The sequence below is a fragment of the Diabrotica virgifera genome, chromosome 4 (genome assembly GCF_917563875.1).
Source record: "Diabrotica virgifera virgifera chromosome 4, PGI_DIABVI_V3a".
In the NCBI taxonomy this organism is placed as follows: Eukaryota; Metazoa; Arthropoda; class Insecta; order Coleoptera; family Chrysomelidae; genus Diabrotica; species Diabrotica virgifera.
Genome location: NC_065446.1, coordinates 243,143,038 through 243,155,665, shown reverse-complemented (window position 1 = coordinate 243,155,665; position 12,628 = coordinate 243,143,038).

The following is a 12,628-nucleotide window of genomic DNA, read 5'->3' as shown; positions in this document are numbered from 1 at the left end:
AAACATTTTATTTATTCTAAGGGACTTTCGGCCCTCGGTAAAAATTTAGTCTTTTATTCTGCGTTTAAATCTTTCAAAAATATTTATTGGTTTTTTCAGGATTCGAAAAAAATGAACACAATGCCGTGGTAATATTTTCCAAATCTATCTTTGTCTTACAACGCACTCAGCCGAATATAATATTGTCAGCATATATTGTCAGTCAGTCACTGACAATCAGTGACAATTTTAAATATTTGACATTGCATCGGGAATATGTTGAGTTATTGATTAAATATTATTGATATATAGTGTATTTGATAAATAATTGATTTAAGACGTAAACTTAATAAAAAGTTATTTATTGTGTATTATTTGAGGAAGATCCAAGCAGAGAATACATCAGGATAATATATTCTGTGATCCAAGTATTTTGTTGTTAAAGATGTTCAAAATTGTAAGCGTTCCATTAAAATATATTATTAAAAAATGACTTTAACACTTTTCCTCTTTTCTCGATTGAGTATTAGTCTTTGTTGTACAAATAAATTATTACAATCACTGAATACATAGTTAGTGAAAAAATTATCACATTTATTAACTGAATTAATAATTTGCAATTATAAAAATAACAGTTATCCAAGAACATTCAAAACCCATCTCTTTAAATTAATGATGACATTTTCAAGTAGAATGACATTCTAGTAATGTTTCCATATCCATACCAGTGTGAATTTTACTACACGTAATTTGCCGTGTAAAGACAGAAAAAGTAGGGATACACGTAAAATATTTGCGAATTATGTACCCATAGCCTTAAGAATCATGAAATTATATGACACGAAACAACAGTGTTCTTTATATATAAAAAATACAAAAACAAGAGAAAACACAAATTTTATTTGATAAAAAAATGAAATTTTCTTCTTAACAGCGAATCATGGATGTGGTGATCTAATCTGAAAAAGATTAGCCTCAGATTCAGAATCTGTTTCTATCATTAGATCATCCTGGTCATCTACATTCTGCATTTCAATGTATGGTTTGTTTAGCAGTAAATGGTTGACTTCAATTAGTGTGGTCGTAAATATTATTAAATTTATCTGACCTCATTGTTAAGACCCACCCGGAGCGATAAGCAACCGAGGTAGACAGAGTTGGTCTTTTGACAATTAACACTGACTAGACGGTACTCCCATAATAAAGCAAAGAATCCACAAAATTTACAATAATTACGACGACAAAAACAAAAAAACGGATGTAAAATATTTTGCTTTGCCAATGTTTTCAAATGAGTTTTAAAATAAATTTAATCTATTTTAATTGCTAAGATTATAGAAAAACAAATATTCAAACATATTTAAATTTTACCTGAAACCGGGCCTTTTATACTATTGAAGTACCAGTACAAGTATTGACCATTGAAATCCATAGATAAATAATATAGTATTACCGGATTGAAGTCAACCATTTACTGCTAAACGTACCATACATACTGATGAGAAGTTGTCACCGGCGCCCATATAAAAATTTTCAAACGTGAAAATGTTGCACATTATACAGGGTGTCCCGAAAAGATTGGTCATAAATTATACCACAGATTCTGGGGTCAAAAATAGGTTGATTGAACCTCACTTACCTATATACAATAGTGCACACAAAAAAAGTTACAGCCCTTTGAAGTTACAAAATGAAAATTGATTTTTTTTTCATATATCGAAAACTCTTGGAGATTTTTTATTGAAAATGGACATGTGGAATTTTTATGGCAGCAATATCTTAAAAAAAATTAAAGTGAAATTTGTGCTCCCCATAAAAATTTTATGGGGGTATTGTTCCCTTAAACCACCCCAAACTTTTGTGTACGTTCTAATTAAATTATTATTTTGGCACCATTAGTTAAACACAATATTTTTAAAACGTTTTGCCTCTTAGTACTTTTTTGATAAGCCCGTGTTTATCGAGAAATTTTGAATATTTGTCGAATCCACCACATATTTGTATATGGTTAAGTATGATTATAGACACACCTGTTAATAATCTGAAAATTTATTTATAGGGCTTTTCATTCACAGTCATTTGTTTCGAGCTTCTGTCATGTGTCACTAAATATTAATATATCTACGTCATACGTTATTGATATATCCAATGATACAAACCAAAGACGTACGACGTAGATATATTAATATTATGTGACACATGACAGAAGCTCGAAACAAATGACAATCGATGAAAAGCCCTATAACTTACTTTTACGTATATTTTGAAAAAGAAGCCACATCTCGATAAAATGTGACTTATCAAAAAATACTAAGAGGCAAAAAAGTTTTAAAATCACTGTGTTTAACTAATGGTACCACAATAATAGTTTAATTGGAACGTACACAAACATTTGGGAGGTTTAAAGGAACAAAACCCCCATAAAATTTTTATGTAAATATATTAAACAAGAAGCCGCATCTCGATAAAAAATAGCTTATCGAAAAAATACTAAGAGACAAAAAGTTTTAAAAACGTTGTGTTTAACTAATGGTACCACAATAATGAATTAATTGGAAGGCACACAAAAGTTTGGGGGGGGGGGGGTTTAAGGGAACAAAACCCCCATAAAATTTTATGGGGTAGACAGATTTTACTATAGTTTTGTTTTAAGATGTTCCCATCATAAGAATGATACATGTCCATTTTCAATAAAAAATCTCCAATAGCTTTCGATATATTGAAAAAAATCGATTTTCATTTTGTAACTTCAAAGGGCTGTAACTTTTTTTATGAGCATATTTGTACTAAGGTAAGTTAGGTTCAACCGAACTATTTTTGACCCCAGAATGTGTGGTATAATTTATGACCACTCTTTTCGGGACACCCTATATTTTGTATACTTTGGATAACCATTTGTAGTTTAAAGCAGCCGAAAAGCTAGGGGGGGGGTGGGGCACGGCCCCCCTGCCCATGAAAGTTGTGGGATTTTGATTTTCACGAGACGCCAGCTCAGTCAGTCATGGCTTGGTCTACCTACGTCTAACAATTTTAAATTGTGAGCAAAAAGTTTCCTTACTAGCCTGTTCAACAGTAAGCCGGTTTCTTTTAGACGAGTGGATAAAACCATAAGCACTGAAACTTCTTTTAGTTGCTGCACTCTGCACTGGATGAAGGCATATTTAATATATCAACTGCTATTTTGGTTAATTTTGTTCCGAAATATGTACCTGCTTCATCATATGATTTGATTGGGTCTAGATTTTCAATTGATTTTACAACGTATGGTTTTCCAAAAAAATTCCTATTCCTCCTTAGATCAATAACGTGCCAAATATGCCATTATTTCAGCCAAGTCATCACCATATTTTAAAGCTGCTAAAATTGTCTATTATAAACTCAGTTATCTCAACTTGTTCCTCTCTGCTTAAATGAACACCATAGAGAAATAACAACAACCTTGTTATTTCTCTATGATGAACACCATTACCATTCTAAATATTTGCACGTTTATACGGTTAATACAGCACCAAAACAATAAATATAAATACCTACTGACACTGTAAACACAAACACCCTAGCTAGTGGTTCATGGGATTCTCCATCCCCGGCTACTTCGATTTTTGGGGATTTCATCTAAAATCGCGTGATTCCCCGGCTCATGAACGGAGCGGCAAGTATAGGTGTTTGGCCTTCAAGAACAATAATTGTCCAATAACAAATATTCAGAATTCATATCCGATATTGAACAGAATAATTATATCACCCAGTAGATCGCACGAATTTATTTGTTGTTATATTCACACATGTGGATTACTAGTGTCAATTATCAACAATATAATTTGGAAATAATACGAAAGTGCTGAGGAAAGTAGAATTATTTACCTCAATTAGATATACAAATCACGCGGGCATCGTGTCAACGATGACCCAATCATAGAGGTATATATTAACATAGAGGGAGCCTACCTTCCGCGCTTCATGACGACAAGATCTCATGGACTGGTTTGCTGCATCTCTTTCTAACACATTGTATCGAAAATCTATGATGACATTCAGTGTGAACATAGGCACGGAAGAGGAGGACAACTATAGCAGCTTTACTATGAGTAAGAGTGAAACAGCACTAATCCAAATAAAAAGATGGTGTCGTCACTTCGCTTTGAATGACACTCTCTCTATGCTAATATATAACTCTATGGACCCAATTTAAGCTTCTATAAAACTAAGTTCTCTCAACTAGAGAAAGAGTAAAGAGTCTTCAACTAAACGCGTACCAGTAAAACAAGTCAGTATTCAAAGTTCTCCCGGGGTAAAATACCCTAGTGTCGGTTCTATAAATAAATTCTTTTATCGCTATTGGTGTTTCCCTTATCTGAAGAACAACCTCCACTGAGCCCTAGGGATTATACAATAATGTTTGGGATGCAAAAAATATACTAGATGAATTGGCAAAAACAATATACATACAAACATCTTTTTTAAATTATAATCATTTGACCCATATCTAGTTTTTATTTTTATTTCGGTTTTTGTAAATATAGAAAATTCTCGCCAAGAATTTTCTAGCCAAGAATATTCTCTTCTTACATCACTACGTACATCTTCCAAAAATCGGATCAAACGTAATCACATGCTTATTTTTCCTTTCTGCAATCCCTATACTATCCACAGAAAACCGCGTCGCATATATTAACTAAACAATCAGAACAGAGCAACCTAGCTCTGTTCATCGTGTAGATAAGGGCTTTCTTCCAGACCGTGTCGTAGGCTTTTTCGATGTCGAGGATGGTCTTTCCTGTTTTCTGTTGAATTGGATTTTCGCGTCGCTGACTACTCTTGCTAGCTGAAAATTACAGTTTCTTCCAATTCTGAATTCGAATTAGTCTTCTTGAATGATTTTTCTTCTTTCAGCGTGTTTCATTAGTCGACTATAGATGATTCTCTCCAATATTTTTCCAATGTATTCCAGCAGGGGCAGGGATATTGGTCTGTAGCTTCCTGGTCTTCTTCAGTCTTTCCTTGAGTAGAGGGATGATTCTATCATGTTTCCAGTTGGTCGGAAAATGCGCTTTTTGTAGTCAAAATCTGAAGTAGTCTATCTAGTGTAGTTCCACTATATATTTCTTCGGTAGTTCCTTGAGTGCAATGTTGTGGATATCTTCTATTCCTGGGGCTTTGTTTCATTTTAATATTTTTATGATTTAGTAACTTCTGTTGGATTTAGGTAGTCTTCTTCCTCTGCTAAAAATTAGTTTCTTCTTTTTATCATTTCGTACTCATTGTTGACCTCTTCGATAGTTCGTTAATCCGACATATTTTGATTTTGTCTAGCATCTGCTGTTTCCGTCTCATCTTGGTTTTTAGCATCTTCCATACATTTCCGTGGTTTTCTTCTGCTTTCCTGACGTTGTTGTATACCATTTGTTCTCGGTTAGGCTTCTGAGTATTGTCCTTATTTATCGGATAATTCGTTTTCGTAGATATTCAATTCCATTCTTCTTGTCCTTTGGTATGCTCTTCTGGTCATATATCTCTTTCCTTGATGATTTCTTTTAACCCGTTCGGGATGATTAGTCCTCTGTTGTTCATCCTTTCTCGTGGGATGTTATCTTCCATTGCTCATTGGATTCCTCTTGTGATTTTTTCTATTTTTCCATTTCCATTTGGTTTAGATGTCTTCTGTAGTTCGGCCAGTTTGCATCTTTCCATCTTTCTACCAATTCGTTTATTGGGAGCTCTATCATTGATGTCATAATTCCTGTGACTATGGTCAGAACTGTATTCGTAATATGTCCTCACGTCTTTCATAATAACGTCGTTGCTGATGCGTAGACTCGGTGTGTCTTGGATTTAAGCTGATTCTTGTTGGTTCACAAATAATCTTGTCCCTATCCTCGCAGTATCTCAGGAGCTGTTCTCCCGAGCGTCCTATGTTGACACACTCCCATGCTGTATGGTGTGCGTTGAAGTCTCCTGCAACTCCATCATTGCTTCTATTTCTTCTAGAGCTAGGTTGTCGATGCCTCCCGTATAAACAGAAAAAATATTAGTATTATCTATTTTAATACCGACATTTTGAAAAAAATTTGTGTTAACTACTGTCTGGTTCCATTATAGTTTATTTTTAATGTAAATGACTATACTCCTCTGTGGTTTGTGTACCTCTGCTTTCAAATCCATTGAACTTCGTGATCCTTGGCACTCTTGGCAGCGAGATTCTGTCGTGAATAGCGTTTCTGAAATGCAGATGATGTCCGGATTTTGTCTGATGACCATCTACCATAGTTCGTTGGTTTTTAATCCCAGTGGGGCTATGTTGATTTGGAGAATCTTAAGATTCTCCAGATCAGATTCATAAAGATTAGGGCCGTGCCGTGCTATGATGCGGAGAGGCAGTCGCATCAGGCGGCATCACAAGGGGGCGGCATAATCAATAAAACAAAAAAAAAATTGTCGGATTGTGTAAATATGTTGTCAGAAACTATAGAAAAAATAAAAAGTTACAGACAATATGGCTAATGACCAAAGGAAAAGTTAATGAAATTGCAGAAAATTTTCATATAAGTTCCCATTTTCCAGCTGAAAATGAAATTCGAGCCAGGAGAAAAAAGCGTTTATTTGACTATAAAAAATCTGTGGACGAGCTATTAACAGATCAATCTAAATTTAAAATAAATTTGTTCATCTATATTTTAGACATTGGCGTTAATTCTTTGATTGATCGATTTTCGCTTCTAGAAACTCATAATAAAATTTTTAAATTTTTATATATTTTTAAATTAAGGGAAATACATGTAGATGATGAAACACTAGAAAAATATTGTGTCAATTTTCATTCAATACTTTGAATACAAAAAGAAAAAAAATCTGATGATACAATGATCTTCTAAAAGAATTGCGTAATATATTTCAAACTACTCCATGAAACATTTAAAGGTTTTGAACTATTTGTGCCATAATGACCTAATTTCTTTATACCCAAATGTAGTTGTAAACTAAGAATGTTATTAACACTCCCTGTTTCGGTAACTAGAGGGGAAAGAAGTTTTTTAAAATTAAAAACTATTTCCGAAGCCCCATAAGAACAAAACTAAAAAATTTAACACTTATTTCAACAGAGTTCTCACTAGCTGCCATACGCCATACCTATCTATCCCCACTAGACTACACCAATCTGATTGACGAGTTTGCCAAAATTAAAGTCAGAAGGGTGAAATTATAATTTTTGTAAATGTTACTTAAGAGCATAGACGTAAAATTTGTTTGCAATACTTTTTAAATGCATTCACTTTTTTCAAATTCTGAAAAAACTAATAAATATTTTTGAAAAGTTTAAACGCTCGTTGAAACATTACATTATTACGGGTCTAGGACGTTTCATCGCCGCCGTTTCGATGCCGCCAGTTCGATGCCGGTGCCGGCCGATTCATCGCCAGTCAATTAATCGCTATCTGATATATTTCCGAATTTTCGACAGTTACAATTATTAGTTATTTTTAGTATTAATTAGGAATTCTAGGAAATGCGAGATATGACGGCGATTAAATGGACTGGCGATGAACCGGCGGCATCGAAACGGCCGGCGATGAACCGGCGGCATCGAAACGTCCCATTCCGCATTATTACCGAGGGCCGAAAATCCCTAAGAACAAACAAAAGGTTTCATTTAAATAAGATATTTGAAATTAAAAATTACACTAAATTTTCTCTTTTTTTTTTCACTTTGTAACCTACTCAAATAAACATTATAGAGATTTTCAGGGACTTTCGTCCATCGGTAATATACTCTGGGCTAATTAGCAAAATTCATGGAAAAGTTATTTACCAGCAATTTTATTGCTGGAATCGAATTATAAGATCCTATATATTAATAATATAGGTATGCAAAGTCCGCAGATAGTGTGCTACTTTTTTTATAAACAAAATGGCGCCGACAAATCGTATTTTTTTCAATTATTGCTCTATAACTCCGAAGATTTTAATTTTACAACAAAAACACCCAAATAAAAATTCACCGTACTTAAATTCTGCATAGAGATTTGTTTTTCCCGATTTTCTCCGACGAAAATTTTCCTCGGAAAATGCGGGTTTTCCCAACAAAATCTCTAATTTTCAAATAAAGTTTTAGGTAAGTAATTGTTAATCAATAATTAAATAACTTAGTGACATCAAAGCTTTCTTGGTATAGATTTTAATTCCAGAAGCCGGTGAAAATTAAACGAATATTTTAGCAACAATTCAAATGTTAATTAACAATTTACGATCGCAATAATAAACAAAATAATCATGATACATTGATCAAACTTATTAAGATTATAAAGATGAGATGCTTATTTAATATTTTATTGATAAAATATAAATTTTTCTTTTTTTTGCATAATCTTTAAATTTTGAAAAAAAAAATAGTTATAATACGCTGGTCTAATTAGTAAAGTAGAAAGAAAGGTTATTTACCAGCAATTTTATTGCTGGAATCGAATATTATGATCCTATAGATTAATAATATAGGTATGCAGATAGTGTGCTACTTTTTTTATTAACAAAATGGCGCCCCCAAATCGTGTTTTTTTTCAATTATTGGTCTATAACTCCGAATATTTTAACTTTACACCAAAAACACTCAAATAAAAATTCACCCTAATTTAATTCTACATAGAGGCATGTTTTTTTCCGATTTGCTAGGATGAAAATTTTCCTCGGAAAATGTGGGTTTTCCCAACAAAATCTCCTATTTTCAAATAAATTTTTTGGGCAAGTAATTATTTATCAATAATTAAATAACTTAGTGAAATAAAAGCGTTCTTAGTATAGATTATAACTGTAGAAGCCGGGGAAAATTAAACGCATATTTTAGCAATAATTCAATTGTTAATTAACAATTTACAGTCGCAATAACAACCAAAATAATCATGAGACATTGATCAATCTTAGAAAGATTATAAAGATGTGATGCCTATTTAATATTTTGTCGACAAAATATAAATTTTTCATTGTTTTGCATAATCTTTAAATGTTAAAAAAAATAGTTATAAACAAATTAACATTTCTCAGAAATTGTTTATTATATTATAATTTTAAAAATACTTAATATGCATATTTCAAAGGTCTTGAAAATTAATGCTTTAAAAATTTTTTCCAAACATTTGCAAAAAAGTTATGAAACAGCAAAGTAAACATACAATTACTCCATTGTTTGAAATTTGTTTTAATTGTTTCAAAGCTTAAAAGTGAGTTTATGGTACAAACTAATTACTCTCAAAAAATACCAAACATTAGTTCAATGGTTATACTTTAATCAAATATTAAAAATGTTTTTTTGTAACTTTTAGCGCGAAAGTAGGCTTGATACAGAGTCGTGGACGGGTTATAATACATAATTTTTTTTATTAACTAGTGCACGTCGCGCGCGGTCGTCGTTTCGAGTGAAAATTTTAGTTACGGTACTGTATTAGTCTACTTTCAGGCGTGTAAATTACAAAAAAAAATATTTATTATCTTTAATAAAAATATAAATATTAAACTAATAATCGATATTTTTTGTAAGTAATTAGCTTGTAATTTAAACTCACTTTTACGCTCTGAAAGAATTAAAAAACATTATAAACAACGTAGAAATCGTATGTTTATGTTGCTGTTTCATAACTTTTTTGCAAATAGTTGCAAAAAGTTTTAAAGCATTCATTTTCAAGATCTTCGAAATACGGATTTTACCTATTTTTTAAAATTAGAATATAATAAAATCTTTCTGAGAAACGTTAATTTGTTTATAACTATTTTTTTTAAACATTTAAAGATTAGTCAAAAAAATTATAAATGTATATTTTGTCAACAAAATATTAAATAGGCATCTCATCTTTATAAGATTTCAAAGTTTGATTAGTGTATCATAATTATTTTGGTTATTATTGCGACCGTAAATTATTAATTAACAATTGAATTGTTGCTAAAATATTTGTTTAATTTTCACCGGCTTCTGGAACTATAATCTAAACCAAGAAAGCTTTTATATCACTGAGTTATTTAATTATTGGTAGATAATTACTTATCTAAAACTTTATTTGAAATTTAAAAATTTTGTTGGGAAAACCCGCATTTTTCGAGGAAAATTTTCGTCGGAGCAGATCCGGAAAAACATGTCTTTATGCAGAATTTAATTTCGGTGAATTTTTATTAGCGTGTTTTTGTTGTAAAGTTCAAATGTTCGGTTGAAAAAAACACGTTTTGGGGGCGCCATTTTGTTAATAAAAAAAGTAGCACACTATCTGCGGACTTTGCATACCTATATTATATATAATCATAAGCTTCGATTCCAGCAATAAAATTGCTGGTAAATAACTTTTCCCAAAAATGGCCTATTCTCCGATAATCAGCCCAGACTAAATAATATAATCTTTTATTCTGCATTTAAATATTTCAAAAATACTAATTAGTTTTCCAGTAGGATTCGAAAAAAATATGAATGCATTTAAAAAGCATTGCAAGCAAATTTTGCGCCTATCCACATGTAGTGTTAATACATAGGTATTTCATTTAATTTAAAGTATGTTTTGTTTTTAAATTAAAACTTTTCGTCCATTTTGTGTAGTTTCTTTTAATAAAAATAAAAGTTAAGTTTTAATAATATTTAATGCCGGGTCCTTACACTCACTGGCAAAAATTTGCGACGCAAATTCTTACAACGAACCATTAGTTCAATACGCTCGAAAAATTTACCAGTGAGGACGCGGCTTAAAAACCGGCAATCGATGGAGCGTATGCGTTGTGTTCGTCGAAAATTCTTGCGTCCGATTTATGCGTCGAACACGTTCACATTAGCACAATATTTGCGACGAACAGCAGGTGCGTCGCAAATTTTTACCAGTGAGGACGCGACTTAAGGGGCGGCATTTCGAAGATTTGCATCATATTGAAAATATGTACCGCGCGGCTCTGATAAAGATTTTCGCTTTTTCAGGAAAATCTCTTATCCTGAGACGTTCTTCTATCATCGCTTGTAAAAGGGATACCATATTTTGTCTACGTTGACTATTTGGTTACAAAAAACCGAAGAGAAAATATTGAAATTGGAAACATGGAACGTAAGATGAAGAAGGGTTCATAAGGAAAGGAGCGTTAATAAATTTAAATACGTGAGAAATATACCTATTATCAAAATAATCGCCTTACAAGAAACCAAGCAGCCGGGAAATGAGATACCTAAGGTAACGAAAGTTGGAAAAAGTAGATACTAATTTTAAAACTGGCGGCCAAATAAATACCCGGGGACGGGCTTTATGGTGTTAGAGAGGATAAGCCGAGTAGTAACTAACTTTCAAGCAATATCAGAAGGACTTCTACTTAAGATTGCGCTGGAAATATGGAAAAATCGGCATAATTGACGCCCATACTCCTACAGAAGAGAAAAACATGGAAATAAAAAACGTGTTCTATAAACAACTCTGTGAGCTAAAAAAGTACCAAAATATGACATAAAAATAATTGTGGAAGATATGAATGCGAAAGTAGGAAGATAAGATATTGTATATTAATAGGTGTGGTAAAAGCCTGCACAAAGAAAGTAATAACAATGGAAAAAACGAATCCCTGGTTCTCTCCGTACCAGCAACTCCATAGTTGGCAGTTCTGTGTTGCAATGATGTAAATCACATGAAGGTTCAAACATAATATAACATAATAAAAATTTTATAGCATTTAAACGGTTTTCATACATTATTCTTAGGGCCAATTTCAATTTCTCAGATCGAGTTCAACTCCAATTTAACCTGAACTTTTAGTGAACGTCGTCTTTCTCAATTCACGTTCAACCGATGGCAGTTTAAACTACGTTCAACTTGAACGCTGAAATTCGGCCGTTCAAACCCAGTTCAGATGAATTCAAGGATTACGCATGCGTTGTATTATACCTATATAACCTATTTTATTATATTAAGCCTAACGATAAACGATAACATTATTTTTGTTTTTATTACATTTATTTATGTTGTTCTGAAGCTATTTCCTTGTGGCATTTTCATAATTAACTATTTAGATGGGAAATAAGCTACAATTAAATTGAAAAAGAAAATTAATTTATTAACGTTTCGACGCCCAAATCGGGTGTCGTTGTCAAAAAACAAAATTGAATATTTTGTAATTTTGACAACGACACCCGATTTGGGCGTCGAAACGTTAATAAATTTATTTTTTTCAATTTAATTGTGGCTTATTTCCCATCTAAATAGTTGATTACTTTTATTATTTTTTTCTTATTATTTTTTCTTCTTATACTTATTATTTTTTTCAATTTAATTGTGGCTTATTTCCCATCTAAATAGTTGATTACATTTATTTATAATTATTAAAATGACTATATTTGACTATAAATACTTGAATTTAACTTTATTCAAAAACAGCATAAAAAAGGTCGTACAAAATGGTGATAGTTTTTTACCGTTTGCCATTTCTCGAAAGCTGTAAAACGTGAACTGACAATGAGAAATGCATTCCAAACAAAACCGAAGTTCACCCATGAACCTCAGTCAACTGAACCATAGATTAACGCAGATATAAGAAATCGACCCTTATAGTGGCTTTAACAAGGAATACGTTGTAAGCAACATTGAAGATGGAATTCTTATTCCGAAAACATTATGTGATGTAGCCCGAAAGGGTTTTTTTAATAAATAGG